The following is a 25,220-nucleotide window of genomic DNA, read 5'->3' on the forward strand; positions in this document are numbered from 1 at the left end:
CGCCCATATGTCACCCTGTGTAAAGTTGTACAACCTAGCCCGCTGTCCCACTATTTCCCTTTTTTGCTTTATCTTTTTCTCTTAGAACTTATCACCATCTAACATATTCTACAGTTTACTTAGCTATTTGGTTTATTGTCTATCATTTCTCAATAGAACCAAGTTATGAGAGCAGAGACTAGTGTTTATTTTGTTCACTGCTCCATCCCCAGTGCCTAAAACAGTGCCTGACAACTAGTAGGGGCTCAATCATGAAGAGTAATTGAATTTGCAATCAAGCAAGTGAAGTATTTGGTACAGTGCTTAGCACTCATTAAGTACCCAATAAATGCTGGCTGCCATTATCTTTATCATTGTTGTTGAGTACCCTGCAGGGACCAGCTCCACTTTGGCTTTCTCTGCACCCTCTCTCAGCCCCTTCTCTGGTTGAATGGAACCATGCTGCCTCGGCTCCTTGCTGTTCTTCCCTTGGTGCCTTCTTTCTCAATGTGGCATTTATCACACTGCCTTAGTGGGGATTATTTCACTCTTCTCTGCTTGAGTCCGAATTTTTGCAAGGCAAAGACTGGCTTGTTCGGATTTGTGTCTTAAGTGCCCTGTGCCTTCTGATCGGCGCTCACTGCAGGAAGTGCTCACTGCATAGCCAGGCCAGGTGAGAGAAGCTTCGGAATCTGTCAGGGGTGGTCCTGTCTCCTGCATCCTGCCTAATGTTTGCACCCCTCCCACAGGGCACAAGGGAGAGTTTGACATCCACTTAAATGATGGAATTGCTCCGGTTATATTTAGAGCAGATTTGAGGGAGAAGAGGACCTCCTGTGCATAGTTCTTTGAGTGACAGCATCTGAGTAACCTGACTGTTTCACATGGGAGAGTCTAGCCCTTTGGCTGCTCAGGACCCAAGTGGTTGGAGTCATTTAGTGGAGAGAGTGTGAGCAATACCAACATGTTTGGAGAAGGACTTGGAGAATGAGAGAAAGCTTGAGCTGGCCATTAGGGGATTTGGGGTGGGGAGGAGAGCATGGCTTCTGGAGTGACGTAAGGAACAGGGGAGCAGCCCCTGTCCATTCTGGGAAGGGGTGAGTGCCTTGGGAAGCATGATTAGGTAAATGGTTAGGACCATATGAGGGAGGACCTTAAATGCCAGAGTATTGAGTTTGGTCTCTTGTATTTGGGTGAGTGTAGAGGGGTTGGGTCCAGAGTGGGGATTCTGATGGGGTAGGGGTAGGAATCAAGGGGGACATGGGTTGTAGAGAGAATCCTGGAGTCATTTTTCTCCTATCCAGAGATGGAGTTGTCTGTGGGACCCACAGATGATGGCATAGGCCAGTGATGGTGAACCTATGACACGCGTGTCAGAGGTGACACGCGAACTAATTTTTTTGGTTGATTTTTCTTTGTTAAATGGCATTTAAATATATAAAATAAACATCAAAAATATAAGTCTTTGTTTTACTATGGTTGCAAATATCAAAAAATCTCTATATGTGACATGGCACCAGAGTTAAGTTAGGGTTTTTCAAAATGCTGACACGCCGAGCTCAAAAGGTTCACCATCACTGGTATAGGCCATGCCATGAGGGACCAGCATTGGCACCCACAGGGCAGCAGAGCTTTAGCTGAACCAACAAAGGAGTTAGAGGTTGGGGTTTGACATGGATGGGCTGGAGTGCAGGAGGGAGCTTTTTCTTCTTGGAGTGTCCTGGCATTACTGGGATTTTCCTGCTCTGCCCTGGCTAGGCTCGTCGATTCACTGCGAGCCACTCTTTCACTGCATAAGTTGGGCCCCTGCACTGTGTGCCAAGTGGTCCAACTCATTAGTCAGTCTCATACCAGAAAAGCTTTAAACCCAGATACAGGCAAACTCAGATACAGGCAAACTCAGATTCAAGTGTCAGCTCGGCCAGCAACTCTCTGTGTGGCTTTGGCCAAGATGCTTGTTCTCTTGGGGGTTCACTTTCTTTATCTGCCAGATTACCAGCAAGCAAGCTAAATCCCTGGGTTCTAGGCTACAGCCCCTTAAATTCCTCCTGCCTTGGGTCAGAATTAGCCTCGGAGGCTTGGGAGGGACCGAGCTTTCAGGTGGAGCCCAGTGGCCACATGAGGGAAAGGACAAGGCTTGACATTGAGCATCTTTGGGGTTTTGAAAATTGTTTACTCGTCCATGGATTGATGTATTCTGAAAAACTAGAGAGGGCTCTCTTCCCATCCCCCGGCCTACTTTGGGATGGAATTCTTGAAATGACCTTGGCTTGGTGGAGCCTTTTCTGCCTCCCACTCTACACTTCTAAGTAGGGCCCCTGCCCCATGCGAAGGGTTCTGATTTTCCTGTGGCTGCCACCATCCTCTGTAGCCCCATTTACTGAGATTTCCTCTTAGCTTTTCCCTAACTTTCCTTGCATCTGACTGTAAACCCTGGGTCTCATCTGTTCAGCCTGATAACACAAACACATATCCCTACACATTTGCATGCCCTTTACTCTTAAGATTGCAACCTCAGCCCTTTTCCATGGGGTTCTCTGGTTTTCATTATGCTCATTTAAGATGGCTGCATCATATTCTATCAAGGGAATGTCTTCAATAAGCTATGAGCTGGTAATGGGGCATTTAGATGGCTTCTAATTTTTGCTCTTTCAGCTAATGCTGCATTAAGCCGTCTTTGTGTATTACAGAATCATTTCATTAGGTTGGCATTTATCTAGCTAATGGCAATGGCCCAAAATTAGATTGAGAATCAGAATTTTTTTTCAAGAATAATGTCATGAGTCTATATTAAATTTTTACTTTAAATGTCAGGAACACCTTTGTTGTGTTTTCCATGAATGAAGAAGCAAGTTAACGGTAATGTGAGATTAGATGTAAGTGAAAGGCTGTGTACTCACAAGTAATACATGATTTGCTGCTTGTTCTGAAGTGTGGAGGTGAGCAGTAAATTCTCTTAAGGAATAACCTACCTGCTCAAATAGAGGAATTCTATATCCCTATATCTTTGATGCTTTGATTAAAACAATAGCAAAATAAAATAAACAGTGATCCTTTCTTAAGGCTGTTTTAAAGAAATGCCCTAAAAAGGGATAATTAAATGGGATTTCTTAGGAGAACATGTCTCCCTAAGCCAGAGTGAGCCTATCAGAAATTACTCGTAGCAGTGGAAGCGGGTTGCAAATTTGCTGAAAGGATTTGGCTTTTTGTTGGTTGTTAGGAAATGACTAAAATGAAGCCAACAACCAAACACCACTGACTTGGTCCCCAGTACTCTTTTGAGCCTGAAATCCTCTCTCCTGCTGATCTTTTGTTTCAGTCTCTGGTTGGCTTGTGCATCTTAACTTAATCCAGTAAATGTTTATTGAGTCTTTACAGTGTCTTAAGTTTACAGGGAATGAAGATTTGGGAAGAAAAACCCACTACCTCCTTGTCTGCATCCTTGTTTCTGAGGAGCTCATGAACTGGGAGTGGGAAGGATAAAACAAGTCTACAACGGATACTCAAGGGAGGTCTCTTTTCCAACAGCCCACCCTGTTAAGAGAAGGGAGGAATCTCATCTCATTGGGCGCCTGGGGCAGGGGAATCAAGAAAGGTGTTATGGAGTGGTTGCTTTTGTCAACTATGCTATTTAAAGGGCTGGCTGACATGGAGGCTGAACATTCCCAGCAAAGATAAAAGGCCTGAGGAGAGGAAATGGAGATGGAAGGACGTGGGGTATGTTTGGGATTTGGCTGGAGTAATGGACACATGTTCCAGTGTGCCTAGGTAGTGCTTTATGCCAGGCATGGTTCTAAGAGCTTTGTACATATTAACTCATTTAATCCCTACAATGATCCAATGAGGTGCTATCATTGTTTCCATTTCGCAGGTGAAGAAATAGGCAGAAAGCAATTACTTAACTGCCCAAGATCATACTGCTATAGAGCTAAGATTAGGCCCGGTGGGTCTGACCTCAGAATCTGTTGCTAGTCCTAGCCGGTGTGGTTCAGTGGGTAGAGCGTCAGCCCATGGACTGAAGGGTCTCAGGTTTGATTCCAGTCAAGGGCACATACCTTGGTTGCAGGTTCCCTGGCTCTGTTCGGGGTGCATGCAGGAGGTAACCAATTGATGTACCTCTCTCACATCAATGTTTCTCTCTTCCACTCTGTTCCACTCTCTAAAAATCAATAGAAAAATATTCTCGGGTGAGGATTAACAAAAATAAAAAGGAATCTGTTTCTAACCACAAAGCTCTCCTGCCTTGGATACACAGGAAGAACAGGCCCAAGAACCAGAAAGATAGGTAGACACCGTTTTTGGAGGCTTATAGCACCAACATTTAGGGGTGCAGAGGTGGAAGAGGGGCTCCAGATGGAGATGAGAGGCATTGCGGAGGTGGGGATGGGGGAGTTTAGTGAGAGCCTGAAGGGCCACAGGAAGAAAGAGTTTTAAGAAAGGGGATTGTGGACAAGGCCCAATGCTGCATGGAGATGCCGGAGTTAAGACCGAGAGCAGGTCTGAGCCCAGGAGAAAGCCAAGAAGGCCTGTGGGAGGGAGCAGCTGGCTGCACATGGGAGGAGTGCAGCCTGGGCCCTCCTGACTGCACAGTGCTATTCATTCTGGGAGGATTCTGTGTTTTGAACATGGTGAAGCAGGCACAGGCATTGGGTATATCCTTTTATCAGTAGAAAGAGGCGAGCATGACAGAGAGGGGCAAGTGAGAGCTGGTACTGCTAATTTGGCAAACCCGATGGCTTTCCTGCAGCCTAACGATTTTTGAAAGCTGTTTGTTCTGCTGAGGCACAAGTGTGACTCTCTCATCTGAGTGCTGTGGCAATTGCTATTTTTCCTGGAAAACTGGGCCCATGTGAGCCCTGTGTGTGGTTTATTTGAGTTCCATTTTTATAGCCTTATTACCTTGTTCCCATGATGCAAGAGGCCTCTCTTTTCTCTAGCTTTGCTGTGAAAATTGTTTCTTAAAAGGCACAAAGTGATCCCTCATCATTTGGGTAGTGTTCTCGCCCCAGCACACTCTTCTGCAGACTCAACACACACTTTTCATCACCTCAACACCAGTTGTCATGTTTTTCTAATTGCTGGCAATTTACTGAGAACTTTTAGGCAGCTCTTGATTCTCACTACCTAGGTGTTTGCCATAATTTCTTCAAGAGTCTGTGCATGTAAATATCCATTCTGCTCCCTGCTCTCTGACATATGTCCCTACCAATAACTTTGCAAGGGCCTGACACCCAGTCTTGTCCTCTGGCCTTGAGTTGATAACAAAGCAGTTAGTATTTGTGGAGTCTGAACTGTTACTAGACACTGTGCTAAGGGACTTACTTTCATGATGTTAATTATTCCCAGTCTCTATACAGAAGGTGCTGTTACTTTCCCCATTTTACAGATGAGGAAAATGAGCCTTAAAGAGGTAGAGTAACTTGCCCTATGTCATACAGCTAGTAAATGGCAGACCCAAGCCTTAACTCAGACTTTTCTGATCTTGGAACCCAGGTGCTCCATTCATTCATCCATCCATCCATCCATCCATCCATCCATCTATCTATCCATCCATTCATCCATTCAACAATGAACATTTTTATAACATGCAAGGCACTGTGCTAGACCCAGGAGATACAGCAAAGGGAAAAGGGGAAAAGAAGCAAAAGTTCTGCCTTCAACTTACATTCAAATTTGGGGATATAGAGAAAAGTAATAATAAAATGTACATTATGCTATATGGCAGCGATTTTCAACTGGTGTGCCACAAGAATTTTTAAAACATGCAAATTATGACTATTTAGTCAGGAGCACTGATCTCTTGTCCCTTAGATTGTCAAATAAAAAAAAATGACAATAGCCATCTGGTGTGGATGAATCAACATTAATATATCTATTTTTTGTCAGATCAACAAAAAATATATTTTTTGGTGTGCCACAGAATTTTAGTAGTGTATGTGTCATGAAATGAAAAAGGTTGAAAATCACTGCTGTATGGTGATAAGGACTATGGAGAAAAAGCAAGGTAGTCCGCTAAGAAGTATTGGGAGGATTTTGAATAGAGTAGTCAAAGAAGGCCTCACTGAGAGGGAAACAAAATTGTTAGGTTAAGTATCAAACAAATCTCAGTGTATGGACCCAAGATAACTTTATTTCTTGCACAGAAAAATTCCAGTGTGACTGCTCCTGGTTAGCAGCCATACTTCTTTATGATTATAGAAGAACCCACACTCCTTCCATCTTGTGGCTCTGCCCTCATTAAGGCTCTCAAATTACTTTCCATTCAGCTGGAGGATGGGGATAAAGAGAGAGGATTTTGTGGTGGAATTTTTATAGGCTAGTCTGAAAGAAGCATACATCTCCCCCACCCATTGGCCAGAATTCTATCACATGTTTACTTTAAACTGAAAGGGAGGCTAGAAAATATAGTCTAGTCATGTGTAGTCTTGCCCACAAGAAAAAGGAAATGGGTTTGGTGAACTCATAGCATAGTGAATCCCATAGTGAATGTGGTGAAGTGAGTCATGTTTAACTGGGGGAAGAACATTAGGCAATGGGAACAGCAAAGTAAAGGTTGCCAGGGTGGCTGGAGTGGAGTGAGGAGAAGGTGAGGAAGAGAGTGGTAGAAAGTGGGGCCAAAGAAGTAATGGTGGCCAGGCCATTGGGGTTATTTTCAGGACTTGGTTCTGTTGTGAATGACCAGGGAGCTAGGATAGGAACATTTCAGGGTTTTGATGTAACTATGATCTGTGTTACATCTTGAAAGGATCACTCTCGCTGCTGTGTTGAGAATAGACTGAGGGAGGAAGCAGGACTCAGGGGAAAATGTCAGAGTATATTGGAGTTATCCATGTTAGTAATGAGAGGAGCCAGGTCCCAAGTGGTGGTAATGGTAGAGATGGTAAGAAGTAGTTGGATTTTCAATTCATAATAAAAGTGAAACAACAGGTTTTGCTGTGGGATTGACCGTGGGGTGTGGGAAGAGAGGAATCAGTATTGTTCTGAGGTTTTGGCTTTTTCTTAATGACTGTTCTCACTTGTTAACCTCAGAAGTAAGAAGAAAAGGAAAGATTTTGGAAAAAGAATCTGAATGCCCTCTGGGCCCTGACCTATCTCCCATAGTCTTTTCCCTTCCACAGCCCTTTCTTCAACACAGGCAAGAAATTCTCATTTATAACTGAGCTGTTATGGGGGAGGGGAGTGCATTCATAGCTCCTTCCAGCGCAGAGCATGGTTGAGACAACAGTGGCAGTGGTCTCACGCCATTACACCATGCTCTGGAGCCTTTGAGCCAAGCCTTAGGACCCCCTGGACTGGGTGGCTGAGAGATGCCTACAGAGGCCACTTCATATCCCTATTGTCTGCTGTGTAAGGGCATAAGTGTGTTTGAGAGTGGGAGCAGACAGTTTCCCTGGTTCTTCCTTGGCAATCATGACCTGCCAAGGTAGAAACTAGAGATGGCACTTTTTAATAGACAGTGATCGCACTAGAGCATAGAGGGGAAGAAAGTCTATGTTAAACAGAGCAGGGTATGAGCTGTGACAATAAGTATTGCATGTCTAGTAGGTGCTGGGCAATGGCTAGGTATTTTGGTTTCATTAGAGAGGAAAACAAATACACTGTCCCCACCCTCAAGACAGAGATAGACTCATGTGCCTTGTACACAGAATGATTTGTTGAAATTATATTTACATCTAAGTATTTATTTCTTTATTTTTTTCAGTGATAGTGAATGGTATTGTACTTTTAATTTCAGTGTCCACATGTTCATTGCTTTTTATTTTTATCTTGTATCCTCATATCCTTGCTAAACCCACTAATTAGTCATAAGCATTTTTGTGTGTGTATATTCCTCAGGGTTTTCTACCTAGACAGTCATATCATTTGCAAATAGAAATTGTTTTATTTATTTATTTCCAATCTGTATGTTTTTTATTTCTTTTTGTTACCTCTTGTGCTGGCTGAAGCTTCCAATACTATGCTGAATAAGAGTGGACATTATTTTCCATTCCTAATCTTGGAATCTTGGAATCTTGGAATCTTGGAATCTTGGAATTCAGTCTTGCACCATTAAGTATATTGTTAGCTGTAGAGTTTTTTTCAAATGTCATTTGCACTTTGCTGGTAGGGGTGTGGGTAGGACATGAGGTTTTCTGTGGTGTTTGGCTGAAATAGAGTAGTTATTATCTAAAAGTTTTAGTCTTGCTGGATGGAGCAAGCTTTTCCTGGGGCTTTTTTTTTTTTTTTTTCTGTGCCTATTGGCATTTCTAGGTTGCTGGCTTCTTCAGCTTCAAGTCTTGGCTATGTGAGGCAACAAGAAAATGCAGAGAACTCACCACAGTGTCCTGCCTGGGTCCTGAGGTCCCTAACAGGTCTGCCTTCTTCACTCTGCCTTTCAGAGTCTTCTTATGCTTGTTTTATATATAACATCCAGAGTTTTAGTTGTGCATAGCAGGTGGAATAGAGAAAAGTATGTCTACTCCATCTTCCTGGAAGTGGAAGTGGTTGGTAGAAATTAGAGGACTTGGGTTGGGGCCAGTTTGTGAAGGGCCCCAATACCAAGGATTTGACTCTGTAGGTGGTAGGAGGTGACAGTGGACACTGGGGCAGAAGGAAGATGAAAGTCTACACGGGCAACAAGGAATTGTGAAGAGATGAGGTTGAGTCTGTAGTTTCTAGTGTGGGCAGCTAGCTTTGAACCTGGAAAGGCAGGGGAGGAGTGTAAGTGCAACAGAGTGGGTATAGTATAGGCCAGCTGTGGGCAAACTACGGCCCGCGGGCCGGATCCAGCCCGTTTGAAATGAATAAAACTATTGAAAAAAAAGACCGTACCCTTTTATGTAATGATGTTTACTTTGAATTTATATTAGTTCACACAAACATTCCATCCATGCTTTTGTTCCGGCCCTCCGGTCCAGTTTAAGAACCCATTGTGGCCCTGAGTCAAAAAGTTTGCCCACCCCTGGTCTAGGCATTTTACAGCACATCAGGAAATTTGGACTAACTGTGCCTCCCTTCAGGGAAGGCTCCCCAGAGGAAGCCTGGCTGCTGTGCACAAATCCAAGAGTATGCATTCTGGGCAAAGAGAACAATGTGGGGGGAAAGCATCGATACAAGCAACAGCATGGTGGGCCTGTTGGGACTCCAGCTAGCTGAGGCATAAAGGGGAGTGATTAGCTCCATAACTGGAAAGGACGCTCCAGGAGTTCACGAAATGAAGAGGTTTCACAATGGGCATTGATATTGCTGGTGGTCTGTTTGGTTCTTTGCCTTCTGTTCTTTGTGTGTTGGCATCAGTCTTTTGCACTACAGACAGGCCACCCTTCTTCTGGGGGCTTCCCTGCTGACAGCGCCAGGTTAACCATTCCAGGGAAGGGAGACTTCCTTTCTCTGAATCCATACATCAATTCCAGAGAAAGGCTGTGGTTGGCCAGGCTTGGGTAGTGTGCTAATCCTTTTGGACCAGTCACTGTTTTGAGGGGAGAGCATTCTAGCCTGGGTTGGGTCATTTGCCCACCCCTGTTAGGGCCAACAAGGTCCTTTTAAGAAGAATGCAGAATAAAAACATCCAGGGAAGATTAAAAAAGAAAATAATATTTACTATGGCTTGCTGTACTATGTTTTTTGAAAAATATATAATATGTAAATTTAGGAAACTCTTTGGAGAATTTTAAGCAGGGGACTTAATCAAATTCAAGTTTACTTAAAGTCATCTCAGAAACTGTTTGAGGTTGTAGGTGGAATAAATAAATAACTACAAGTGGGGAGACTGATTAGGAGGCTGCTGTAGCTCCAAGGATACTGATGAGACCTTAGTTAATTCATTTGGATTTCACCTCCAGCCACAGCATCAGTAAGATGGAAGAGAGGGATAAAGACTAGCCACAAGTAGGCACACAAGGCTGGGTGACCGGCTGGAGGGAGCAGGGAGAAGAGGGGGCTTAAGGAGGATTTGCCACCACCAAGGGGGTAATGACTATTCTCTGGAAGGCTAGTTTTGTCTTTGGAAACTAGTTATTAAGTGGTTGCATACTCGGCATATCTAATTGCTTCTTGAGAGATGTGTTATTGGCTTCTTGTGGTACATGAACTGAAAAGGGAAGCTGATTGATTGTATTTTTCTCCTTTTAAAATGGTTCCCTTCTTTAAGAAATCAGATAATAGGAGAGGTAGTCAGGACTCCCAAACAAGAAATACATGGACGGGAAGAGGACAGTGGCCTGAAAACCCTACCTCCCCCACCGACCTTCCCCTACACCACTTTGGAAACATTCATTCCTTTGACATTGTTGTTGCTCGGAAGACTTTGAAGGATTTTAAGCAAACAAATGATATAATTTGACTTATGTTGTTACAGAGTCCCTCCCTTTATGAGAATAGACTATGGATAGAGGTAAGAATGACATCAAGAGTAGAAGCAGGGACATCAGTTAGGAGGCTATTGCAATAATCTAGGATGGTAATAGTGGAGGGGATGAGAAATGGTCATATTCTGAATATATTTTGAAGGTAAAAAAAAAATCAGTTTTGGTGAGGATTGGATGTGGAATAAGAGAGAAAGACAGGAGACAAAAATGACTCCAAACCTGTTGGCTTGTGCAATTGGACAGTCAGTGGATTAAAGTAAGATGGATAAGATTCCGGAGGGAGCAAGTCTGGAGGAAGGTCAGGGGTCCGGTTAGACATGTGAAGCTTGAGACATTGGACAAGTCTTAGACCTCTTGTCCATTTGACTTGAAGCAGACAATAGGACATACTAGCCAGGAGTTCAGAGGAGAGGTCCAGGCTTGGAGAGAAATCTGGGCATCATCAGCATATAGCTGATATTGGAATCCCTGAGATGAGGCGAGATCACCAAGGGTATACAGAGAAGAGAAAAGAATAAGGACGGAACCCTGGCACACTTTGACATTAGGAGGCGGGGAGACAAGGAAGAACCAACAAAGGGAACAAACAGTCAGTGAGGTGGATGGAAAACCAAGATTGCCATCCTGGAAGCCAGGTGAAGAGAGTAGTCAAACAAGAGGGAATGACTAACTGGTAGCAAAAGCTGTAGGATGAGCACTAAGACCTGCCCATCAGATCTAGCAACATGGAGGACAGGTCTTTGTGCTTTTGGACCCAAGCTTAACCTTTCAAGTAAGTCATAGTTCCTGCCTTGAGGAGAATTCCATTGTGCAAAAAAATGATCATTTAAGATTGATTGAAATAAATCTAAGGTGAGCAGATAGTAGCATGGGAGTCCAGCAAAAGGGGACAGTACTTCTGGCTTTTATGGGGAGAGTTGAGGCCAAATTCATTGATGTCTTCATTTGTTCATTCCACAAATATTTTTGGGTGCCAGGGACTAGAAGGAAGGGGGAAGGGGAAGTTATTGTTATAAAGGTATAAAATTTCAGTTTTGCAGATGAAAGGAATTCTGGAGATGAATGGTGATGGTTGTACAACAGTATGAATGTACTTAATAACACTGAGTTGTACACTTAAAAATGGCTAAGCCTGTTAATTCTGTTATATGTACTTTATCACAGTAAAAAAAAAAAAAATCAGAGAGAAAAAAACCTTATCTCCACGCAACCCCTTTCCCCATCCCATGACTTGGTGATTGGGAATATGATGTGTGAAATGGATGGCATTTCCGTAGGAGGAAATTATGTGGAGCGAAGCAGAGGAAGACCTCCAGCCCGAGGGAAAGGACTAGCTATCAGTCCGTTTTGCCTGGTTCGTAGGGCTCATGGGGGGAGACCATACAAGCTGAGCTTGCAGAATCAGGCCGGGCTAGTTGGTGCAGGCCTGGCAGCCTGGCTCTAGAATTGGGCTTGCCTTCTTAGATTCTGGGAGCCTCTGGAGGTTTCTGCCCAAGGGAGTGTCATTCCAAAGGTGTGCATTTAGAAGGTTAATCTCATTAATTCTTCCCGTTAAACCATTGCCTATTAAAAGCAATGGGATTGAGGCATGCATCTGTATGGTAAAAATTGCAGGCTAACAGAATGTTAGATACTCAGGCATGTGTTAATGAATTGAGTAGGTTATTTTTCCACCCATTTTACAAATATTTATTGAGGACTGTCTAAATGCCCGTAGTGTGCTAGGCAGTGGGGGAAAGGGAAGGAATGAATTTACTAAATCTCTTTTCTTGATAAGTCTACAGTGTAAGAAATCCCTTTCCTAAATAAGAAATTATGCTACATTGTGCCAGAGTGTTGCCATAAACATCTCACCAGAGCTCCATGGGAGCTGGGAGGAGGGTGTGCCTGGCCTGCCTAGGGCCCTGGGGAGGCTTCCAGGGAAGGACTGTTCAGTGGATTTGAAGGATAAGTAGCTTTTTCTAGGCAGAGAAGCAGAGATGGGCATCCTGGGAGGAAGGTAAATCAAACTTATTGGGAGTTGTAAGTTTAAAGAAAATGTATAAATATTCTATTTTAAAGCTAAACTCTTATTTCATTGGCTTATTTTGTAGGTGGTGCTGGCTAGAGTGCATACTTTTGGACCCAAGCTTAACTTTTCAAATGTGGAATCCCAGGCCTTCATTGGTAAGTTTGTTTGATGCCTTCTTACGAAATTATGCTATCAAGGATCAGTAGTTGTCATTGGTGCTCTGTGGAAGTTACCAAGCCTGAACCCTAAAGAAGCTTGTAGTCACGGAGGAACAGATCCACAGAAATGGAGTGTCAGTGTAGGCTTCTGTGGGAGCTGCAGAGAGGGGGCCAGAGAAGGCCATCCAGGGAGGCAGGGGATGGATGCAGATGGCCTCATGGAGAGGTAGAACTTTGGCTTTGTTTGAAGTAAGAAGTCCAGGGAGGAGAGAAATAAGCTTTTTGGGCTTGAGACGGTGGGCGTAAGACACAGTGAAAGTGGTCTCGGCTGTAGAGAACTTCATCCAAAGGAGTCATGGGCAAGAACTTTGACAGGATCTGCTGGTGTTTGATTATTCTAGACTAGGGTCATCAAACTTTCCTGTAAAGGATGAAATGGTAAATATTTTTGGCTTCATAGGCCATGTGGTCTCTGTCATAGCTACTCAACTCTGCCATTGTAGCATGAAAGCAGCCATAGATAATACATAAATGGTGGGTATGGCTGTGTTCCAATAAAGCAGGGGTGGGGAACTGTTTTTCTTCCAATAGCCATTTGGATATTTATAATATCATTCTGGGCCATTTGAAATTGTTAACTTAAAAATTAGACTGCTAGCCCTGGCCAGTTTGGCTTAGTGGATAGAGTGTTGGCCCTTAGACTGAAGAGTCCCAGGTTCCATTCCGGTCAAGGGCACAATCCCCGGCCATGGTCAGGGAGCGTGTGGGAAGCAACCAGTCAATGTGTCTCTCTCACATTGATGTTTCTCTCTTTCTGCCTCTCCCCCTCCCTTCCAGCCTCTCTCAAAATCATTCAAAAAATAGCTTTGAGTGAGGATTAACAACAAAAAAATTAACCTGCTATATTTGGTCAAATAATTAACTCACCCCAATGCTTTGGTAGGGCCAGACCAAATGGTTTTGCAGGTCTTATATGGCCCGCAGGCTAGATGTTCCCCACCCTGCAATAAAAGTTTATTTACAGACTAGGTCGTAGGTTAGATTTGGTCTGTGGGCTGTAGTTTGCCCACTCCTTTTCTAATCCCTAAATGCCAGTCTAACGCATTTGGTCTTTTTCCTGTAGGCAGTGGGGAACTATTGACATTATTTTGGGCAAAGAAGTGAAATGGCAGAGTGACATGTTAGGAACATTCATCTGATACCTGGACAAGAGGCATGAGCCCTATTCAAAGGCAGCCAAAGTGATCCAGGCATGAGGTCATGTGGTTAAGAGTTGTTAGAATGAGAGCACAGGATCAATCGAAGAGAGATTGCAAAGGAAGAACCAAAGGATTTTCAGGCTTCTTAATGACAGGAGCCAAAGATAAAAATTTAAACTTGGGAGACATCAGGTGTGAAGAAGCGTGGTTGATGTGTCTGGTTTTAGACACATTGAATTCAAGATGACAGTGGTTCATAGACAACTGGAAAAGCAGGGCTGAAGCCTGGACTTAGAGGGTAGGCCTAGAGATGTAGAACAGGAGCCATCGGTTTAAATAAATTCTCCCATGATGAACAGAGGCCTGAGCCTTGGGGAATGCACCCAACTCTGGGATGGAAAGAAGAAGGTAGAAAAGAACCAGAGCCAGGAAGGTGGGAGTCCCAGGAAGGGAAAAGGACCAGGGAGAAAGGACCTGAAAGAAGGGCACCAAATCAGTGACAAGGTGGTTACAGATGGCCTTGAGACATGTGATGCCGTGAGGGGGGCCGAGGCAGGGAAGAAGTGGAAGGAAGCCAAGTTGCACAGGTTGCACAGAAATAAGGAATAAAGAATCAGAGACATTAGTATAGTGGACCACGCATAGAGTTTGGGTGGTAAAAGAAAGGCGACACATAAGATTTCAGTATTTGCATGTCTAAGTAACCTGTTCTTTAGCTTTGAGGCAGGTAAAGCATGCTGGGACCAGTTCTCACTTCCTTCTCTGGAGCCAAGCTGTGTTGGGAGTTTGTGTGTACATTGGGCTTGCATTGTGTTCTTAGGCTCCCTTTGAGGCGTGGTGTGCATAGCTCTGCCGCAACTTGCACTGCAGAATCCAGTCCTGTTTGGACTCTTGCCATGAGACAAGATATGATCTGTTGGGGAAATACTTAGATTTGCCTAAGTTTGGAGGACCAATAAATTGGAATAAAACTTCTTGCTGCAGAGTCTGCTCAAATATGGTAATTTGAAGTAATTCTTCAAGTCATTCAACTAGATATCAATTTATGCTCTGATTATTTTGAGTGCACCTTCTTTGGTTTGAATTCTAAGTCATTTGTGGTTTGGTTTATGTGAATATAGCAATTAAAAGAGAGTAATAAAAGCAACAGGCGTAACTGGGTTAGAGTCACCATTTATGGAACACTCACTGTGTACCAGGTACAGTGCTGAGTACTCTCTAGCTGTCACTTTATCTTTGCAACAGCCTGTGACGTGAGAAGTATATTTTCATTTCAGCAATAAGGAAATACAGTCATAGGTTGAATAACCTGCCCAAGTTTATAAGAGATTTGAACCCAGTTCTATCTGACCCCTGGTTTATACTGCTCCCTGTTTTCTCCCATCTAAGTCAGAATTTCTCCTCCTACTTACATAGAATTACTAGAGACAGATTGAGCTCTTCCGGTTAAATATTCAGAGACTCTAGTGGGTGTTTCCACTTCCTAGGCACCTACTAAAAGGGTGGAAGGAGTGTGGGATCTCTGGAAGAGACGAAGCTCAAACTTCACACTTAACTTTAACTGTTTCACCAGATACTGTTTTCCTTTAGCTGGAGAAGGCGGCAGCCCTGGGCTTGGAAAGGAAGCATGTCAGTAGGATTTCGGTCCTAGCTCTGTGGCAATTATAATCTACTTTCTGTTTCGATACTTGGTATTTCTCTCTGCTCACCTCCAATTTCAAGCTCCAAGGGCAGGGCCCTATTTTGTCTTGTTTGCTTCTGTGCCCCTAGCATCTACATGGTATCAGACATGTAGTATGTGCTCACTAAATATTTGTTGCTTCTAATGAGCCAGACAACTTGGGACAAGGTGCTCTCGGTGCTGTGGTTATAGAAATGACACCAGACAAGTGCTCTGTCCTCGTTAGGCAGATGTCCTAGTGGGGCAGTCAGACAGTCTAGAGGTCTGAGATACACAGTAGTGCAAGGGCAGGCAGCATGGTAATGCTCTCAAGTGAAATAAAGTGAGAGAGGGGGATGGAGGGTAATGGGCTAACAGTTTAGTTAGGGTCACCAGGAAGTCCTCACCAAGATATGAAGTGAGATAATGAGACTGTTGGGGGAAAATGTCATAATAAGGCTACTGAGGTTTAATTCTTTTGCTTGGCTGTGGTGGTTAGCATCCAGCTAACTGTTCCCTCAGCAGGGCTCCCTCCAAACCTCATGTCTCTGACCATGCTGAGCGCTCCCTTCCCCTCCTGGGTCTGCTCACTCCTTATCTGGCCTGCCCTCTCCTTGTCCTCCAGACCTCAGCCTCTGCAGTCTGCTTTGCCAGTTTTCTTAGTCCTTAGCTTAATAAAGTTTTGCTTGGTCCCTTTCATGCCACCCTAAGTGTTCTCCCCAGGTGAGCTCATCTACTGCTTCCTCTATCTGGGAGTCACCCACATCTACATATTTAGCCCCAAACCCCCTCTCAGCCCTCACTCCTAGCTGTGGCCCCGCAGGTATCTCAAGCTCATCCCTCCCCTGGTACCAAATGTGTCTCTCTCTGTGTGTCTGTTGCCTGCCTTGAGTGGGACTACACTCCCTCAGTTCTGTCTACTGGAAGAGTCATTCTTGGCTTTGTCCTTTCCCTCAACTGTCATCACCCACCAGCTGCCACATCCTGTGGAGACCATCTCTCAATTTGTCACCTCACACCTTCTCCCTCTTCACTCCTTCATTTTGGGACTCATCGTAGGGAATTTTTTTAAGCAGGCTTTTCATTTGTCTTCCTGTGTCCATCTTTGTTTTCCCTCATGCCACTCTCACACTCCTATCAGCAAGATATTTCTAATTCACAAATCTGACCATGGCTTTCTTCTGCTTATAACTCTCCAAGGGCTTCTCATTGCTTCTAGAAGAAAACCCAAGTCCCGTCAGAGGGCCTACAGTTCTTTCATAATCTGGCCCTGGGCCACCTTCCTCATTTCACTTTTTTTCTAACCCATATTTCTAACCTCAGTCCAACCTTCCAACAGCCTATGCCTCCTGGTGCCTTTGCCGTTGCTGGGCCCTCTCCTAGGAGTGACCCACCCCTGCTCCCCATTTTGGTAACTCAGTCAAATTTCCATTCTCCGGACACCGTCCTTCCCCACCCTGCACTTCTCGGTGACCTGGAGATGACCTTCCTCCTGGTTCCAGAACACCCTGCATTTTTCTCTCCCAGAGCATTTATCAGCATGACTGTTGATTTACTTACTATCTGTTATGTTCAGTAAACTGAGCTCCTTCAGGGTGGGGACCACACACACACACACACACACACACACACACACACACACACAATCACACAATCTCTGGTTCTCGGTGCCAGCACAGTTCACCTGGCTCAGGAAATGTTTGTAAAGGAGTGAAATGTCTGTTTGTGCAACCAAACAGCAGATTTATAACATGAACAGATGTATATGAAATTGGAGGCTCATTGGCCATTGGGTTTGGTGGGGTCCCTTCTTCTCAGTTTTGAGTGCAGCATAGGTTGTTCTGGGCTGGGTTTGTGGCTGTTTGTTGTGTCTCCCAGTATCCCGAGGCCTAGGGCATTGAACCTCTCTGTATTCTTTATGCTGACAAAAACAAAAACAAAACAACCACAACTCCTGCTATTGATGGGATAGTCATAGCAATTCAAAATGAAAAATAATCCATCAAGAAATGCTTAGGAATGAGGTCTTCCCAGCTTCAGCCTGGATGAATCCCAAATTTTCTAAATTAACGAAAATAATTCTTGCTAGCAGCTGACAGCTTTGCTCCCACAGCTCAGCTGAGAATGCTTTTCTGTCTGGGGGCGCGAGGATAGCGAGTGGTCCTCTGTGGAAGTGCCCACGGCCTCTTTATCTTCACTCAGTCCTTAGTGATATTGAGGCATAGGCTCTGGCCCCAGGGATGCCAGTCCATGACTGGGTTCCCCATGGGTGCTAGCACAGTGCACCAACAAGACAGGCAATACATTCTCATGTTTCCATTTGGGGCCTTTAGCTTGATGCTTGTTGCATCTTCTTCACTTCCTAGTTCTGCCACAGACCTGGGAAACTGCTGAGAATGCAGCTTTTATTGGGGTTTCACCGTAATCTGGGAGGACTTTCTAGAAGAAGAAGCTGTCTTAAAGCAGAGGTGTTCTGCTGACCAGGGTGCTCCAGCAGGCATTGGGATGGCTGTCCTTGCCTGGAAATACTTATGCATCTTTCCCTTTGAGGGACTTTCCATAAGCTGGTCCCCTCCACATGGAATGCATTTTCCTTCCAATATGCCTCGTTCATGACTATTTGCCCTTCAGTTACCAGCCGATCTGCCTCTTACTGGGAAGCCTTTCCCACCTCCCTGATAAGGCCTTATCCTCACCATTACCATTATCTTTTTATACTGCCTAGTGATTGCTCACCCTGTGGCCAGCACTGTCAGAGTGCTTGGTGGGTAACCACTTAGTATTAGGGCCTCAGCAGGTATTGGCTGAGGTAAGTGTTATCATTATTATCTCAGAGATGGCATTCAAGGGAATTGAGGTCCAGATCAATTGAGGACATGCGAGCAGGACTTTGGCCCCAGTGCCTGAGTGGGTAGGTGTTCTTACCCATTCTTCCATACCCCATGGTCCCTCTGCCACGCATTCCAGTAGCCCATTATCCACTATTCACATTTTACATTGATTTGTATCGGTCTAGATTAGTGAATCCTTGTTCCCCACTGGGCAGCCCCTGTCTGTCCCATGATAGCAGAAGTCTGACCAAAGAGTTGACTGACAGCCTGCCTGACTGCCCAGACAACCACTTACATCATGGGAGTCTGGGCTATGAACATAAAAGGGGTTTCCCAGGGCCCCCCACATTTTAGCCTGCACCCTCACCTCCGGTTTCCAAATCAGAGCCAGCTGTGTGTGCTAAGAAAGCATCTGTGCCTAAACAGGTCTGTTCCTCTGCACACTCACCTTCCTTCTCTCCACCTTGCCAACCCTGCGTCCTCCCTTTGTAAGGAAGTGACCCCTTTCTCCTCCCAGGACAGAGCTAGCCTTCCCTTTGCTCCTCTTGCCTGAGACACACTCAGGGGGATGGCTCTGACCACCATGTGTCATCATGACCTCCTCGTCTTTCCTTGTGTGCTCACTGTGATATGGCAGACAGGCTGTACAGTCAGGCTGAGAGGTCTACAGAAGGGGTGAGGGTGGACATAAAGTGGCTGATCCATGATGCAGTTTGTGTGCATGTGGGCTTGTGCTGGAAGTGAGTGAGTGAGTGAGTGTGTGTTTCTTGCTTATTGTTTTACTTGCATAATTCATCCCTGTGTGCATTAGAGACCAGTTCTCCCTCTCTTGGGGGTCTAATGTGGCACCCTGAATAATAGATAGTTTATAGCTGATGGCTAAATAAACCTTTTCTCCTCTCCCAAGCCGAAGGTGCCTCCTCTTTCCCCTGCCCCCCACCTTGGTACCTTGGTGACCATTTCACGGGGTTGTTGTGACTGCCAGGACCCTCTTCCGAGATCCCATTCAGGCAGCAGTGATGTGAAAGCCCTGTCTAGACTCCAGCAGGCTGGGCAGGGAACTGGCTACTTTGCTTTGTTGCCAAGAAGCCTGGTCCTCCAGGGGGACCTTGTGGTCCTCCAGAGCCCTTGCAGCGGTTCTCAACCTGTGGGTCGCGACCCCTGAAAATACATGCTGCATATCAGATATTTACATTACGATTCATAACAGTAGCAAAATTACAGTTATGAAGTAGCAACGAAAATAATTTTATGGTTGGGGGTCACCACAACATGAGGAACTGTATTAAAGGGTTGCAGCATTAGGAAGGTTCAGAACCACTGCCTAGAGCCAGGCTGGCTGAGCTCCGAGTGACACTGGTTTTGAGCAGGCAAAAAAAAAAAAATGGCTTCTGACCAAGTGGGGAAAGGGGCATGGGGGAGGAGCGGAGGAGGACCTTAGCCACCCTACGCCTTCAGTGCATTTACTGGCTGCAAACTGAGATGGGCTTGGAGGGCAGCTGCCTCCACGAGGAGCATGCCTTTAAATAAGGGCACTCATCACACCGGTCTCAGTGGGACCTGCTTCAGAATGTCAACTCTGTGCCTGCTAGGGATGTGACTTGAGACACACCACACAAGCTCTCTAAGCCTCAGTTTCCCCACCTGTCAACTGGGGTGGTGATAATAGTAATCACCTTTATGAGGTTCTTGTGAGGGTGAAACGAAAACGTGCTTAGCATTGTACCAGACATGGAGAAAACACCAAATATCTGTACCGTTACTATTGTTTTTATTTTATTTATTTTTTACATAAATATATATATATATATATATATATATATATGTTTTGTGTTTTTTTTTTCAGAGAGGAAGGGAGAGGGAGAGATAAAACATCAATGATGAGAGAGAATCATTGATTGGCTGCCTCCTGCACGCCCCCTTACTGGGGATAGAGCCTGAAACCCAGACATGTGTCCTTGACCAGAATCGAACCCGGGACCCTTGAGTCTGCAGGCCGACGCTCTATCCACTGACCCAAACCAACTAGGGCTCTATTACTTTTGTTTTTAAAAAGTTGTATTGTGAATGATAATTGTAAGAAGACTTTGGATGAGATACAGTCTGAATGTAGTTATAGGCTGTGAGGAGTGAGGGTGTAAGAAAGGCACTTTGTGAGTTGTAAATTATGTGCAGTATTATTATTAGCACAAAAAGCTGTTATCATTTTGGCTTTGAAGAAAATGAGCACAGTTTTATGATGTTGAGACTAAGTTTGTTGTTTTGCTTTTTGTTTTGGAGGGAGATTTTTGGAATCTTGCCCAGAGGCTGTGTGATGCACCTTTGTGATCTGGGTACCAAATGCCTGAATAGCACCTGGCACAGAGAAGTGTTTCTATGGGCGCTGTTAGTATTTTAAATGTTTAATGGTAAACATTTAATACATAGTAGTATAGTAAGTTCTTATAGGTTCATTGACAGTAAATTGTAGGACTTCTCTCTGGACCTGAGAAATTCTCGCTCTCAGAACTTTGTGCCTAGTATAGCTGAATAAATGTAAATGATTTATTCAGAATTTGATATTTGATATAGACAATTACCATTGCTGTCTTAATGTTAGAAATATCTTTTTAAGATCAACTGTTCTTGTGTTTATCTCCAGTGTATACTGTGTCTTTGCCTCACCCATCTTTCTAAAATTAAAACTGAACAAAAATGATCTATTATTGAAATGTAGATACTTTTAAGCAGAGGTTAAAAACTCTACTCATTGTCTGCATCTGGCCTGGAGATAGATTTTGCCCATCCTCACAATGTTTTAAAACTTGTAAATTAGTGACTGACTTTTAGAAGTTGGTAGGTATTGTCTAGACATCGGGATTGCCAGGTCCTCATGGAAAATCAAAGGTGCGGTGGCACTGGCTCCGTCCTCCCTCACAGCCCTGCTGCGGAGCGGCCCCTCCTCAGGGACTTGCTTCTCTAGTTTGCCCTGCCCCACCCAGCTGCTGCCCTTTTACCTGACCTGAAGGGAATCGAGTGTGTTACAGGTAGCCAGCACCTCTCAGACACTGTGCGTTAATTTAGAACATAGTCACTAGCAACTTTGATCACAGAGAGGAAGGTTATTTCACTCACTAAGTTGTCCTTTTTATGATAACCCAAGGGGCCATTGTGGTGTTTTATGTAGGCCCTTTTGGGTTTAGTAGTCAGTCACCTTCTCTCCTCCCTGTGGGGATTTCTCATTAGCAATTTTTAAGAAGTCCTCAGCAAGACTTACAAGTCAATATAAAATGTTGGGTAATGCAGGATATAAATTTTGATTACCTCTCTTTAAGGGAGGTTGAAAACAAGTGCATGCTTTAATTCAGTAATTTATGATGTTATAAATTTGAACAGTTAAAGACACTTAGCCCTTTTTATTAGCCATCTGGTTGAAATGATCTTAATTTGGCAGAATCCTTATTGAAATAGGTGAGGAGTCTGAGGTTCTCCCTCCTGGATACGATCCCCTTTGTGGCTGTTTCTTAGGCAGGTCCCTCCCTCCTCCTTCCAGCCAGTGAGGACCCGGGTACTGGTGGCCACCAGCAGAGATGGGGAGGAGGTGCTGCATCCCACAGTAGTTACTTTACAGGAGTCCTTGCCAACACTGACAGTTAAAAAATGATTATCCTCTGAGCTTGTACATTTTTATGCTTTTGTCATCATGAAAGAGTCCACACTTGTAACAAATTCAGACAACACTGGTGTGCATTAACTTAAAGGAAGAAAGTCTTCTGTGACCTCTTCCCAGTCTCCCCAAAGATAGGCACCTTTGAGACTTTATTGCCTTCAGTTCTGGACATTTTCATTTGCTTATGCCCCACCCCCCACCTCTCACTCCCTGTCTCCTTATGCCCTCACCCCCAACATACTGGTTTTTACTTGTGTTCTGTGAAAAACAGAACCTATGCATACTGTTCTGCAGCTTTCCTTCTTATAGCCAACTTCCAACTCCTATATTATCTCTTCAACTCAACATGTACAGATAAACGTGCCTCATTATTTTTAACAGCTGTACTCCATGGTATGGATGCATTTTACGTTTATTTACTCATTCCTATGTTGGTAGACACCCAGGTTGTTTCTGATCTTTTGCCATTGCCACCATGGCTGCTGTGGACATTGTAGCACAAACCTGTGAATTTTTGCATGAGATTTTCTGTGCTATAGATACCTAGAAGTGGGACTTTGGGCTTGAATAGTTTGCCATTTAAATTTTAAATCAGTATTGCCTAATTACCCTCCAAAAAGGCTGTACCAATTCATACTCCTCCCAAGAGTGTCCCATTATTACTCCAATAATTTAGTTTTTGCTTAAACATGTATTTAAAAAAGTAAACTTTAAAAATTCACAGATATGCCATCAAAATGATACATTTATCTTAGAAGAGCATTCAAAATACATTAAGCTAGAGATGTAATTAGATGGTTTTCATACCTTGATTTTGGTGGTGAATATCATCTGGTAAGGTGACAAAAATTTTCCCCAACTACTGTAACCAATGTAATTATTAAATACATATCTAGAGATTGTCCTTGTGCCAGGAAGCCTTTGGAAGAATAACAGCCAAATCAGTTTCCTTTCCACAGCTCTATCTGGGGACACTTGAGCTCAAAGGTCTGGCTCACTGAGTGTCGCACAGCTGGTAAGTGACAGTGCCTTGGACACAGTCTTCTGATTCCACAGGTAGTGGAATCAGACCACTGTGAGGCTTTTTGCCTGCGGCATATCATGGATGTTTCCTTCACTGAGCCGAGGGTAGAGAACGGAAAGGGAAGTGACATTCCCAGACTTCCTGTGGCGACTTTCGTCCACAGCTTTCTCCTCAGAGTACTGGCATTTATAGTCATGTTTTAGAACATTTCCGTAGCATTTGGGAAGGGTCTATGAATTCTTGATGACGAACCTTAACGGATTTACACGTGGTTGAGAACTGCTGGTCTGGAATATCTTTTTCTCTTTGGAAAGGACAGGTCTCTGGAGATGGTTAGCTTACCACCTGCTAACTGCATATGAAACTTTGAATCCTGCCTTCTCTAGAGCCTCCTCTCTGCCTCTTTGTGCTGATGTCTGGCTTTTGCTAACAGGTTGTCCTGTGTTGGCCAAAGCTTCTTAACATGGACCTCACTTCTGAATCTGACAGTAGATTTGATGCCCAGACCACATATCATCCTAGGATGTCCTCCACTTCATTAGGCACAGGCAGGGTGGTCTGGTCCAGTGAAAACAGGGATCAAGAGTTGGATAGACCCAGGTTCAAATCCTGGCCCCATCACTTATACTAGCATCACAAACTTTTGGCTGTTAACCTCATTCACCTCTCTGAGACTCAGGGTCCCACTTCTACAAAAATAGGGATAATTCCCTCATAGGGGTATTTCGAGGAATACATGATTTAAGATTCAAAGGTGCCTCTAAGATGTTCAGCACAGAACAGACACTTGATAAATGTAAGTCCTCTCTCTTTTTCCTGCTGTAGAAAGAAACTTCTCCTCTGGAGATGCCCCGAACTGGTAGCTGATGGCTGGGGATCCTGCAGACAGGGAAAAGCCACCACATGAGCCCTGAGATGAATCATACAATGTATATTCATTCTCAGGAGCTCAGTGTTGGTAGGGGAGCCTAATGAGCAGAGGTGGTACAATATGGGCAATAATAAGAATCAGTTAGTAGAGGAATGATTAATTAACCTCTAGGTGCAGTGGGATGGAAGAAGTCATCAAGCAAGTAGGGTATTGAAGGTTGAATAGGAGCTTGACAGAGAAGATAGGCCCATATATAATTAATAGGCCACTTTATCCTTTAGTGATAAAGTTGCATTATTTTTTATGTATATACTTTAACTTCTCCTGACTCTTACCAATACAGTGGTGTATTCAAATTCATCCTCTCTTTTCTCACATTCTGCCTCTCCTTCTCTCTCCCCTACCTTAAGATGCTCAGCCACTAAAAATTTCTTAAAGAATTTCTTTATGCTGTAGTAAATTTTTAGAGTATGATGCTACTTCATTCTGCTAAGTTTTTCACAAGAGCTTTGGTGTAGCTAATTTGTTCCATTCCCTTTTTCTATGAGTAAGTTCCTTTTCTTTCTTGGCAATGAATAAACCACCAGCCACTTGGTGTTTACTGAGTCACTCCTATACACCAGGGCCATGTGTCATCCCATTTAGTTACCAGAACAACTTTGTAAAACAGGGAATGTTAATTTTTTTTATATATAGATGAAGAAACTGAGGCTTAAAGAGGTTACTGTACTGAATATTACACAAGTGGGGAGCCACAGTTCAACTCTAGGGTTCTTTTCCCTTTCCTCTGCTCAGGGTCTTGCAGACAATAGGTGGGAAGCAAACATATTCTGAAGGAATGAGAGAGCGGCCACATACTGGTCAGTTCACTTCCTGCTGCTGGCTCTGTAACCCACTTGATGAAGTGACCACATTTCTCAGATCAGTGTAGCTCCAGAATCACACAGCCAGTAATAAGTGATGAAAAACGCAATTTCCCATCCTCTCACTTTTATTTCTAAGGTACTTGTAAGCAGATAAGTTAGACCATTAAAATGTTATCTTTTGCTTTGTCTCTGCCCTGTGAGGACTATAGGAGGGAGTGCAGACCCAGTGCTCCTGGGGTTCAGAGGCAGTTTCCGGCGTGGGTTCTGCTGACTCCTCCTCAGTCACAGTGGGAAAACCACACCCCTCTGCAGAATTACATTTCCTTGGTGCAGTTTGGGGTTCAGGTGGTCCCTAAAGATCCTTCTCGCCATGTGACCTCATATCATAGAGTGAGGCTGTGGAGTGTGCTGGAAGGAACACAGGCACTGGTATCAAGAAGACCTGAGTGTGAATCCTGGCTCCTGTCTTCTCAGCTTTGTGACTCTGGGCATATCACCTAACCTCTCTGATACGCACTGTCCACATCTGTAAAGAGGGCAGATAGGACCGCCCTCTAGGGTCGCTGTCAGAATTCCAGGTGTCCTTCCCTCTGTCTCCAACTCCCAAGTGCTATGGCTTTGGACTT

General features: G+C 44.2%; 1 protein-coding gene across 11 annotated transcripts in view; it reads left to right on the forward strand.

The window, feature by feature from the left end:
• The window catches only part of BMAL1 (basic helix-loop-helix ARNT like 1), a 105,582-nt gene that overhangs the window by 18,850 nt on the left and 61,512 nt on the right, over positions 1–25,220 (forward strand). For all 11 annotated transcript variants that reach the window (XM_059708953.1, XM_059708960.1, XM_059708964.1 and 8 more), the window contains exon 2: positions 12,419–12,491. The gene's annotated coding sequence lies outside the window, so the exon portion shown is untranslated. The remainder of the gene's footprint in view (positions 1–12,418; positions 12,492–25,220) is intronic.

Source organism: Myotis daubentonii, chromosome 9, assembly GCF_963259705.1.
Source record: "Myotis daubentonii chromosome 9, mMyoDau2.1, whole genome shotgun sequence".
Classification (NCBI taxonomy): Eukaryota; Metazoa; Chordata; class Mammalia; order Chiroptera; family Vespertilionidae; genus Myotis; species Myotis daubentonii.